The sequence below is a fragment of the Phyllobates terribilis genome, unplaced genomic scaffold (genome assembly GCF_046119375.1).
Source record: "Phyllobates terribilis strain yellow unplaced genomic scaffold, ASM4611937v1 Scaffold_2__4_contigs__length_985480577, whole genome shotgun sequence".
Lineage (NCBI taxonomy): Eukaryota > Metazoa > Chordata > Amphibia > Anura > Dendrobatidae > Phyllobates > Phyllobates terribilis.
The window spans coordinates 962,511,505-962,524,885 of record NW_027362762.1 but is presented as its reverse complement, the minus strand read 5'-3'; the positions used below and the strand labels follow the sequence as shown (position 1 = coordinate 962,524,885).

The 13,381-nt window shown below is 34.5% G+C and overlaps 1 protein-coding gene across 8 annotated transcripts in view; it reads right to left on the bottom strand.

Annotated features, from left to right (window-relative positions):
* ZBTB20 (zinc finger and BTB domain containing 20) overlaps positions 1-13,381 on the bottom strand; it is a 1,152,793-nt gene that overhangs the window by 568,870 nt on the left and 570,542 nt on the right. For all 8 annotated transcript variants that reach the window (XR_012305514.1, XM_073668598.1, XM_073668593.1 and 5 more), the window contains exon 3: positions 2,704-2,780. The gene's annotated coding sequence lies outside the window, so the exon portion shown is untranslated. The remainder of the gene's footprint in view (positions 1-2,703; positions 2,781-13,381) is intronic.

Sequence of the window (13,381 nt, the reverse complement as noted above, 5' to 3'; positions counted from 1 at the left end):
TATGTGGGGCCATTATACTGCATGGATGACTATGTGGGGCCCATTATTCTGTATGGAGGACTATGTGGGGCCCATTGTACTGTATGGAGGACTGTGGGGCCCATTATTCTGTATGGAGGACTATGTGGGGCCCATTATACTGTATGGAGGATATGTGGGGCCATTATACTGTATGGAGGACTATGTGAGGCCCATTATTCTGTATGGAGGACTATATGGGGCCCATTATACTGTATGGAGGACTATGTGGGGCCCATTATACTGTATGTAGGACGATGTGGGGCCATTATACTGTATGGAGGACTATGTGGGGCCCATTATACTGTATGTAGGATGATGTGGGGCCTATTATACTGTATGGAGGACTATGCGGACCCATTATGCTGTATGGAGGACTATGTGGACCCATTATGCTGTATGGAGGACTATGTGGACTCATTATTCAGTATGGAGGACTATGGGCCCATTATTCTGTATGGATGTCTATGTTGGGCCCATTATACTGTAAATTGGTTGGCCCGCAACTTTGTCCAAGTTTTTAATTTTGGCCCTCTGTGTGTTTGAGTTTGAGTTTGATATCCCTGAACTACACTGATCCAGCCTAGGAAGGATTCTCCAAGTTTGGGACTAATGTCCAAGGTGATCTAGATGCCATCAAGAGTCAATGCTGAATAAAAGGGTAATGCCAAGACATAAAAATAATGCAAATTTGCCAAAATATGCCTGAAAATGAAGTAAAAGGTGAAGACCACCAGAAGACCCTCACAGGTTAGGAGAAGTCTTAATGTGACACTTAGCCCTTGGCCTACAACACAGCGTAAGTGATGCTCCTGTATGTCTCGGCCACAATTCCTGTTCAATGGATAAGCTGCAGATAGGACAACCTGACTGGCAGCAAAAGGACCTTCCAGGGAAAGTATGGCTCAGGGCATGGTAAACCTAAAGGTGTCCAGACATTAGGTGTTAGTCTGCCCCACCTGACGATTCTGGTGGATCCTGGCTGCCATCTAATGCGAATGCTTCAACGTGCGCTAAGAAGGTTTGAGAATGTTGTATTTCAACAAGCCGGATCCTCTTCTTCCATGGAGCCAAGGGGCCATGTGTGTGGAGACTATATGGCCAACAGTTATCTGAGGTGTAAGGGCATCTCAAAGGGAATCTGTTATTAAATTTTCCCTATAAAACCAGCTCCATTTCATTGTGATGCCTAGTAATAACTTTCCGACAATCCCTATCTAGCAGCAGTGCATAATTTGTAGATCGTGACCGCTGTATAATTAGCGTCTATTGGAACAATGGGCGTCCCAACCACGCTTGGCACATCTGTGCCTTCCAGAGCCGCTCCTCTGTGCTTTCCAATACCGCCCCTCTGTGCCTGCCAATACCGCCCCTATGTGCCTTACAATACCGCCCCTATGTGCCTGCCAATACCGCCCCTATGTGCCTGCCAATACCGCCCCTATGTGCCTTCCAATACCACCCCTTTGTGCCTGTCAAGGCCGCCCCTATGTGCCTGCCAATGCCGCCCCTATGTGACTTCGAATACCACCCCTATGTGCCTGTCAATGCCGCCCCTATGTGCCTGCCAATGTCGCCCCTATATGTCAGCCACTGCCGCTCCTGTGTCTGCTAATTCCACCCCTATGTGTCTGCCACTGCCGCCCCTATGTGCCTTCCAATACTGCCCCTCTGTGCCTGCCAATACCGCCCCTATGTGTCTGCCAATTCCGCCCCTATGTGCCTACCAATGTCGCCCCTATGTGCCTGCCAAAACTGCCCCATGTGCCTTCCAATGTCACCCCTATGTGCCTGCCAATGCCGCCCCTCTACTTCGAACACATGCCACCTATTCCGCCCCTGAAATCTCATGCATGCGCAGAAGAAAACTGCCATAATTACTTTTCCACCACTTTTCTAAAATTTTGGAAACTTTGTGGATGACGTACCGGGGACATCGTCACCAATTAGAGGTAGAGAGAAGGCGATACCAGGCAAAGAGGGGGGCAGTGAGTGGTCCAATGGGTATCTCCGGACCCTACTAAGTTCCCCTCTGTGCCTGTTAATGCCGCCTCTCCGCCTCCGACTGATGTGGATGACGACATCATCCACAAAAACTATGAAATTCGTAGATTGCAAAATTGGTGCAGGCGCTGTGTGCTATGAGGAGTCATGGACAAACCTCATTTCTCATGCGGACGCGCGAGGTTTTGAAGGCTGTGTGAATGATGCCAGAGACAGAAAAGCAGCGTTAGCACGGGACAACGTCAAAATGTTTTTTTTTTTTTACAAATTATGCAGAGAGGCAGTACTGAAATAAAGGGGTTGTTGGAAAATTCTTCCATGTCATAGCAATGAGAAAACTTGGTGACAGGTTCCCTTTAAGGCCAGAATATGTTCCCATAAAGAACTGTCAGAATAATGGCGCAAATCACGGTGACAATACAGCACAGAGAATGTACGGTGCATACGCCTAGCGTAAAAAAAAAATAATAAAAAAACAAAAAAACGAGACAAATAGCAAAACAAAAGCTACGTCTCTCTCAACAGAGTCAAATAGTTTAGAAAAATTGCAGGAATTTCTGTTTGCTCATGTAACAACACAAGGTCATTTTTCCTTCACCTACGTCCAATTACTAAATTCTTTGTTTCATGCACACTAATAACGATGTTGAGAGGAACAAAGGTAAGGTCGCGGGTACTTACCAGACTGCCGAGCCGCTTTATCTCTCTGTTTTGTTAAGGTGCTGTGATTTCACTATCCAAATGTAACTCCAGGCAGTCTGAAAAGAAACAGGTTAAAATATCTCTCCGTTATAATTGGTATTTCAGATTTAATTAAAAATTAAACTTTCATAATGTTTCACCATCCAAAGCAATGCACTATCAGTCAAGCGTGACTTTTTTGGTGACAAAAAAAAAAATAAAAAAAAAATAAGCTCTTTGTGGAATATATTTTATAATGAAAGAGGTGGGAGGCAGCAGAGACGATACAAAAGGACGCAAAGAAAGACTGCAAAAAAAAAGAGAGAGAGAGAGAAAGAAACAAAGAAGAAAAAGACGAGATAATATTACATTTTTGCCCTGAATATCAATCATATATTTTGTAACATATTTTACAAGTGATAAGTGGAAGTGGGGGGGAAGGTAGAGCTGTGAATGTTTACAACGGCGCCCTCCAACTTCATTCACATCAATATCATTGTACACGGCAGCAATATTATAGAAGTTATATCCCTGTACATAGGGGCAGTATTATAGTAGTTATATTCTTGTACATAGGAGCAGTATTATAGTAGTTATATTCTTGTACATAGGAGCAGTATTATAGTAGTTATATCCATGTACATAGGAGCAGTATTATAGTAGTTATATTCTTGTACATAGGGGGTAGTATTATAGTAGTTATATTCTTGTACATAGGGGGCAGTATTATAGTAGTTATATTCCTGTACATAGGAGCAGTATTATAGTAGTTATATTCTTGTACATAGGGAGCAATATTATAGTAGTTATATTCTTGTACATAGGGCAGTATTATAGTAGTTATATTCTTGTACATAGGAGCAGTATTATAGTAGTTATATTCTTGTACATAGGGCAGTATTATAGTAGTTATATTCTTGTACATAGGAGCAGTATTATAGTAGTTATATTCTTGTACATAGGGAGCAATATTATAGTAGTTATATTCTTGTAGATAGGGGCAGTATTATAGTAGTTATATTCTTGTACATAGGGGCAGTATTATCGTAGTTATATTCTTGTACATAGGGGGTAGTATTATAGTAGTTATATTCTTGTACATAGGGCAGTATTATAGTAGTTATATTCTTGTACATAGGAGCAGTATTATCGTAGTTATATTCTTGTATATAAGGGCAGTATTATAGTAGTTATATTCTTGTACATAGGGGCAGTATTATCGTAGTTATATTCTTGTACATAGGGGGTAGTATTATAGTAGTTATATTCTTGTACATAGGGAGCAATATTATAGTAGTTATATTCTTGTAGATAGGGGCAGTATTATAGTAGTTATATTCTTGTACATAGGGGCAGTATTATAGAAGTTATATCCCTGTACATAGCGGGCAGTATTATAGTAGTTATATTCTTGTACATAGGAGCAGTATTATAGTAGTTATATTCTTGTACATAGGAGCAGTATTATAGTAGTTATATTCTTGTACATAGGGGGCTGTATTATAGTAGTTATATTCTTGTACATAGGAGCAGTATTATATTAGATATATTCTTGTACATAGGGGCAGTATTATAGTAGTTATATTCTTGTACATAGGGGCAGTATTATAGTAGTTATATTCTTGTACATAGGAGCAGTATTATAGTAGTTATATTCTTGTACATAGGGGGCTGTATTATAGTAGTTATATTCTTGTACATAGGGGGCTGTATTATAGTAGTTATATTCTTCTACATAGGGGCAGTATTATAGTAGTTATATTCTTGTACATAGGGGCAGTATTATAGTAGTTATATTCTTGTACATAGGAGCAGTATTATAGTAGTTATATTCTTGTACATAGGGGCAGTATTATAGTAGTTATATTCTTGTACATAGGAGCAGTATTATAGTAGTTATATTCTTGTACATAGGGGCAGTATTATAGTAGTTATATTCTTGTACATAGGAGTAGTATTATAGTAGTTATATTCTTGTACATAGGAGCAGTATTATAGTAGTTATATTCTTGTACATAGGGGCAGTATTATAGTAGTTATATTCTTGTGCATAGGAGCAGTATTATAGTAGTTATATTCTTGTACATAGGGGCAGTATTATAGTAGTTATATTCTTGTACATAGGAGCAGTATTATAGTAGTTATATTCTTGTACATAGGAGCAGTATTATAGTAGTTATATTCTTGTACATAGGGGGCTGTATTATAGTAGTTATATTCTTCTACATAGGGGCAGTATTATAGTATTTATATTCTTGTACATAGGGGCAGTATTATAGCAGTTATATTCTTGTACATAGGAGTAGTATTATAGTAGTTATATTCTTGTACATAGGAGCAGTATTATAGTAGTTATATTCTTGTACATAGGAGCAGTATTATAGTAGTTATATTCTTGTACATAGGGGGCTGTATTATAGTAGTTATATTCTTGTACATAGAGGCAGTATTATAGTAGTTATATTCTTATACATAGGGGGCAGTATTATAGTAGATATATTCTTGTACATAGAGGCAGTATTATAGTAGTTATATTCTTCTACATAGGGGCAGTATTATAGTAGATATATTCTTGTACATAGGAGCAGTATTATAGTAGTTATATTCTTGTACATAGGAGCAGTATTATAGTAGTTATATTCTTGTACATAGGGGCAGTATTATAGTAGTTATATTCTTGTACATAGGAGCAGTATTATAGTAGTTATATTCTTGTACATAGGAGCAGTATTATAGTAGTTATATTCTTGTACATAGGGGTAGTATTATAGTAGTTATATTCTTGTACATAGGAGCAGTATTATAGTAGTTATATTCTTGTACATAGGGGCAGTATTATAGTAGTTATATTCTTGTGTATAGGAGCAGTATTATAGTAGTTATATTCTTGTACATAGGGGCAGTATTATAGTAGTTATATTCTTGTACATAGGAGCAGTATTATAGTAGTTATATTCTTGTTCATAGGGGGCAGTATTATAGTAGTTATATTCTTGTACATAGCGAGCAGTATTATAGTAGTTATATCCCTGTACATAGGGGGCAGTATTATAGTAGTTATATTCTTGTACATAGGAGCAGTATTATAGTAGTTATATTCTTGTACATAGGGGCAGTATTATAGTAGCTATATTCTTGTACATAGGGAGCAGTATTATAGTAGTTATATTCTTGTACATAGGGGGCAGTATTATAGTAGTTATATTCTTGTATATAGGAGCAGTATTATAGTAGTTATATTCTTGTACATAGGAGCAGTATTATAGTAGTTATATTCTTGTACATAGGGGGCAGTATTATAGTAGTTATATTCTTGTACATAGGGGGCAGTATTATAGTAGTTATATTCTTGTACATAGGGGCAGTATTATAGTAGTTATATTCTTGTACATAGGGGCAGTATTATAGTAGTTATATTCTTATACATAGGAGCAGTATTATAGTAGCTATATTCTTATACATAGGGGCAGTATTATAGTAGTTATATTCTTGTACATAGGAGCAGTATTATAGTAGTTATATTCTTCTACATAGGGGCAGTATTACAGTAGTTATATTCTTGTACATAGGGGGCAGTATTATAGTAGTTATATTCTTGTACATAGGGAGCAGTATTATAGTAGTTATATTCTTGTACATAGGGGCAGTATTATAGTGGTTATATTCCTGTACATAGGGGGCAGTATTATAGTAGTTATATTCTTGTACATAGGGGCAGTATTATAGTAGTTATATTCTTGTACATAGGGGCAGTATTATAGTAGTTATATTCTTGTACATAGGAGCAGTATTATGGTAGTTATATTCTTCTACATAGGGGCAGTATTACAGTAGTTATATTCTTGTACATAGGGGGCAGTATTATAGTAGTTATATTCTTGTACATAGGGAGCAGTATTATAGTAGTTATATTCTTGTACATAGGGGCACTATTATAGTAGTTATATTCTTGTACATAGGAGCAGTATTATAGTAGTTATATTCTTGTACATAGGAGCAGTATTATAGTAGTTATATTCTTCTACATAGGGGCAGTATTACAGTAGTTATATTCTTGTACATAGGGGGCAGTATTATAGTAGTTATATTCTTGTACATAGGGAGCAGTATTATAGTAGTTATATTCTTGTACATAGGGGCAGTATTATAGTAGTTATATTCCTGTACATAGGGGGCAGTATTATAGTAGTTATATTCTTGTACATAGGGGCAGTATTATAGTAGTTATATTCTTGTACATAGGGGCAGTATTATAGTAGTTATATTCTTGTACATAGGAGCAGTATTATAGTAGTTATATTCTTCTACATAGGGGCAGTATTACAGTAGTTATATTCTTGTACATAGGGGGCAGTATTATAGTAGTTATATTCTTGTACATAGGGAGCAGTATTATAGTAGTTATATTCTTGTACATAGGGGCACTATTATAGTAGTTATATTCCTGTACATAGGGGGCAGTATTATAGTAGTTATATTCTTGTACATAGGGGCAGTATTATAGTAGTTATATTCTTGTACATAGGGGCAGTATTATAGTAGTTATATTCTTGTACATAGGGGCAGTATTATAGTAGTTATATTCTTGTACGTAGGGGGCAGTATTATAGTAGTTATATTCTTGTACATAGGGGGCTGTATTATAGTAGTTATATTCTTGTACATAGGAGCAGTATTATAGTAGTTATATTCTTGTACATAGGAGCAGTATTATAGTAGTTATATTCTTGTACATAGGGGCAGTATTATAGTAGTTATATTCTTGTACATAGGAGTAGTATTATAGTAGTTATATTCCTTTACATAGGGGGCAGTATTATAGTAGTTATATTCTTGTACATAGGGGCAGTATTATAGTAGTTATATTCTTGTACATAGGGGCAGTATTATAGTAGTTATATTCTTGTACATAGGAGCAGTATTATAGTAGTTATATTCTTGTACATACGGGCAGTATTATAGTAGTTATATTCTTGTACATAGGGGGCAGTATTATAGTAGTTATATTCTTGTACATAGGGGCAGTATTATAGTAGTTATATTCTTGTACATAGGAGCAGTATTATAGTAGTTATATTCTTGTACATAGGGGCAGTATTATAGTAGTTATATTCTTGTACATAGGGAGCAGTATTATAGTAGTTATATTCTTGTACATAGGGAGCATTTTTATAGTAGTTATATTCTTGTATATAGGGGCAGTATTATAGTAGTTATATTCTTGTACATAGGGGGCAGTATTATAGTAGTTATATTCTTGTACATAGGGGGCAGTATTATAGTAGTTATATTCTTATACATAGAGGCAGTATTATAGTAGTTATATTCTTATACATAGGGGCAGTATTATAGTAGTTATATTCTTGTACATAGGGGGCAGTATTATAGCAGTTATATTCTTGTACATAGGGGGCAGTATTATAGCAGTTATATTCTTGTACATAGGGGGCAGTATTATAGTAGTTATATTCTTGTACATAGGGGGAAGTATTATAGTAGTTATATTCTTGTACATAGGAGCAGCATTATAGTAGTTATATTCCTGTACATAGGGGCAGTATTATAGTAGTTATATTCTTGTACATAGGGGGCAGTATTAGAGTATTTATATTCTTGTATACAGGGGGCAGTATTATAGTAGATATATTCTTGTACATGGAAGCAGTATTATAGTAGTTATATTCTTGTACATAGGGGGCAGTATTATAGTAGTTACATTCCTGTACATAGGAGCAGTATTATAGTAGTTATATTCCTGTACATAGGAGCAGTATTATAGTAGTTAAATTCCTGTACATAGGGGCAGTATTATAGTACTTATATTCTTGTACATAGGAGCAGTATTATAGTAGTTATATTCTTGTACATAGGGGCAGTATTATAGCAGTTATATTCTTGGACATAGTAGCAGTATTATAGTAGTTATATTCCTGTACATAGGAGCAGTATTATAGTAGTTATATCATTGTACATAGGGGCAGTATTATAGTAGTTATATTCTTGTACATAGGAGCAGTATTATAGTAGTTATATTCTTGTACATAGGGGCAGTCTTATAGTAGTTAAATTCTTGTACATAGGAGCAGTATTATAGTAGTTATATTCTTGTACATAGGAGCAGTATTATAGTAGTTATATCCTTGTACATAGGGGCAGTATTATAGTAGTTATATTCTTGTACATAGGGGCAGTATTATAGTAGTTATATTCTTGTACATAGGGGGCAGCATTATAGTAGTTATATTCCTGTACATAGAAGCAGTATTATAGTAGTTATATTCTTGTACATAGGAGCAGTATTATAGCAGTTATATTCTTGTACATAGGGGCAGTCTTATAGTAGTTAAATTCTTGTACATAGGAGCAGTATTATAGTAGTTATATTCTTGTACATAGGAGCAGTATTATAGTAGTTATATCCTTGTACATAGGGGCAGTATTATAGTAGTTATATTCTTGTACATAGGAGCAGTATTATAGTAGTTATATTCTTGTACATAGGAGCAGGATTATAGTAGTTAAATTCTTGTACATAGGAGCAGTATTATAGTAGTTATATTCTTGTATATAGGGGGCAGCATTATAGTAGTTATATTCCTGTACATAGGAGCAGTATTATAGTAGTTAAATTCTTGTACATAGGAGCAGTATTATAGTAGTTATATTCTTGTACATAGAGGCAGTATTATAGTAGTTATATTCTTATACAGAGGAGCAGTATTATAGTAGTTATATTCTTGTACATAGGAGGCAGTATTATAGTAGTTATATTCTTGTACATAGGGGCAGTATTATTGTAGTTATATTCTTGTACATAGGGGGCAGTATTATTGTAGTTATATTCTTGTACATAGGGGCAGTATTATAGTAGTAATATTATTGTACATAGGGGCAGTATTATAGTAGTTTTATTCTTGTGCACGGCGGCCAGTATTATAGAAGTTATATTCTTGTACATAGGGAGCAGTATTATAGTAGTTATATTCTTGTACATTGGGGCAGTATTATAGTAGTTATATTCATGTACATAGGGGCAGTATTATTGTAGTTATATTCTTGTACATAGGGGGCAGTATTATTGTAGTTATATTCTTGTACATAGGGGCAGTATTATAGTAGTAATATTCTTGTACATAGGGGCAGTATTATAGTAGTTATATTCTTGTACATATGGGGCAGTATTATTGTAGTTATATTCTTGTACATAGGGGCAGTATTATAGTAGTTACATTCTTGTACATAGGGGCACTATTATAGTAGTTATATTCTTGTACATAGGGGGCAGTATTATAGTAGTTATATTCTTGTACATAGGAGCAGTATTATAGTAGCTATATTCTTGTACATAGGAGCAGTATTATAGTAGTTATATTCTTGTACATAGGGGCAGTATTATAGTAGTTATATTCTTGTACATGGAGCAGTATTATAGTAGTTATATTCTTGTACATAGGAGCAGTATTATAGTAGTTATATTCTTGTACATAGGGGCAGTATTATTGTAGTTATATTCTTGTACATAGGGGGCAGTATTATTGTAGTTATATTCTTGTACATAGGGGCAGTATTATAGTAGTAATATTATTGTACATAGGGGCAGTATTATAGTAGTTTTATTCTTGTGCACGGCGGCCAGTATTATAGAAGTTATATTCTTGTACATAGGGAGCAGTATTATAGTAGTTATATTCTTGTACATTGGGGCAGTATTATAGTAGTTATATTCATGTACATAGGGGCAGTATTATTGTAGTTATATTCTTGTACATAGGGGGCAGTATTATTGTAGTTATATTCTTGTACATAGGGGCAGTATTATAGTAGTAATATTCTTGTACATAGGGGCAGTATTATAGTAGTTATATTCTTGTACATATGGGGCAGTATTATTGTAGTTATATTCTTGTACATAGGGGCAGTATTATAGTAGTTACATTCTTGTACATAGGGGCACTATTATAGTAGTTATATTCTTGTACATAGGGGGCAGTATTATAGTAGTTATATTCTTGTACATAGGAGCAGTATTATAGTAGCTATATTCTTGTACATAGGAGCAGTATTATAGTAGTTATATTCTTGTACATAGGAGCAGTATTATAGTAGTTAAATTCTTGTACATAGGAGCAGTATTATAGTAGTTATATTCTTGTACATAGAGGCAGTATTATAGTAGTTATATTCTTATACAGAGGAGGAGCAGTATTATAGTAGTTATATTCTTGTACATAGGGGCATTATTATCGTAGTTATATTCTTGTACATAGCAGCAGTATTATAGTAGTTATATTCTTGTACATAGGAGCAGTATTATAGTAGTTATATTCTTGTACATAGAGGCAGTATTATAGTAGTTATATTCTTATACAGAGGAGGAGCAGTATTATAGTAGTTATATTCTTGTGCATAGGGGCATTATTATCGTAGTTATATTCTTGTACATAGCAGCAGTATTATAGTAGTTATATTCTTGTACATAGGAGCAGTATTATAGTAGTTATATTCTTGTACATAGGGGCAGTATTATAGTAGTTATATTCTTGTACATAGGGGGCAGTATTATAGTAGTTATATTCTTGTACATAGGGGCAGTATTATAGTAGTTATATTCTTGTATATAGGAGCAGTATTATAGTAGTTATATTCTTGTACATAGGAGCAGTATTATAGTAGTTAAATTCCTGTACATAGGGGCAGTATTATAGTACTTATATTCTTGGACATAGGAGCAGTATTATAGTAGTTATATTCTTGTACATAGGGGCAGTTTTATAACAGTTATATTCTTGGACATAGTAGCAGTATTATAGTAGTTATATTCCTGTACATAGGAGCAGTATTATAGTAGTTATATCCTTGTACATAGGGGCAGTATTATAGTAGTTATATTCTTGTACATAGGGGCAGTATTATAGTAGTTATATTCTTGTACATAGGAGCAGTATTATAGTAGTTATATTCTTGTACATAGGGGCAGTCTTATAGTAGTTAAATTCTTGTACATAGGAGCAGTATTATAGTAGTTATATTCTTGTACATAGGAGCAGTATTATAGTAGTTATATCCTTGTACATAGGGACAGTATTATAGTAGTTATATTCTTGTACATAGGGGCAGTATTATAGTAGTTATATTCTTGTACATAGGGGCAGTATTATAGTAGTTATATTCTTGTACATAGGGGGCAGTATTATAGTAGTTATATTCTTGTACATAGGGGCAGTATTATAGTAGTTATATTCTTGTATATAGGAGCAGTATTATAGTAGTTATATTCTTGTACATAGGGGGCAGTATTATAGTAGTTATATTCCTGTACATAGGAGCAGTATTATAGTAGTTAAATTCCTGTACATAGGGGCAGTATTATAGTACTTATATTCTTGGACATAGGAGCAGTATTATAGTAGTTATATTCTTGTACATAGGGGCAGTTTTATAGCAGTTATATTCTTGGACATAGTAGCAGTATTATAGTAGTTATATTCCTGTACGTAGGAGCAGTATTATAGTAGTTATATCCTTGTACATAGGGGCAGTATTATAGTAGTTATATTCTTGTACATAGGAGCAGTATTATAGTAGTTATATTCTTGTACATAGGGGCAGTCTTATAGTAGTTAAATTCTTGTACATAGGAGCAGTATTATAGTAGTTATATTCTTGTACATAGGAGCAGTATTATAGTAGTTATATCCTTGTACATAGGGACAGTATTATAGTAGTTATATTCTTGTACATAGGGGCAGTATTATAGTAGTTATATTCTTGTACATAGGGGCAGTATTATAGTAGTTATATTCTTGTACATAGGGGGCAGTATTATAGTAGTTATATTCTTGTACATAGGGGCAGTATTATAGTAGTTATATTCTTGTATATAGGAGCAGTATTATAGTAGTTATATTCTTGTACATAGGGGGCAGTATTATAGTAGTTATATTCCTGTACATAGGAGCAGTATTATAGTAGTTAAATTCCTGTACATAGGGGCAGTATTATAGTACTTATATTCTTGGACATAGGAGCAGTATTATAGTAGTTATATTCTTGTACATAGGGGCAGTTTTATAGCAGTTATATTCTTGGACATAGTAGCAGTATTATAGTAGTTATATTCCTGTACATAGGAGCAGTATTATAGTAGTTATATCCTTGTACATAGGGGCAGTATTATAGTAGTTATATTCTTGTACATAGGAGCAGTATTATAGTAGTTATATTCTTGTACATAGGGGCAGTCTTATAGTAGTTAAATTCTTGTACATAGGAGCAGTATTATAGTAGTTATATTCTTGTACATAGGAGCAGTATTATAGTAGTTATATCCTTGTACATAGGGGCAGTATTATAGTAGTTATATTCTTGTATATAGGAGCAGTATTATAGTAGTTATATTCTTGTACATAGGGGGCAGTATTATAGTAGTTATATTCCTGTACATAGGAGCAGTATTATAGTAGTTAAATTCCTGTACATAGGGGCAGTATTATAGTACTTATATTCTTGGACATAGGAGCAGTATTATAGTAGTTATATTCTTGTACATAGGGGCAGTATTATAGTAGTTATATTCTTGTACATAGGGAGCAGTATTATAGTAGTTATATTCTTGTACATTGGGGCAGTATTATAGTAGTTATATTCATGTACATAGGGGCAGTATTATTGTAGTTAT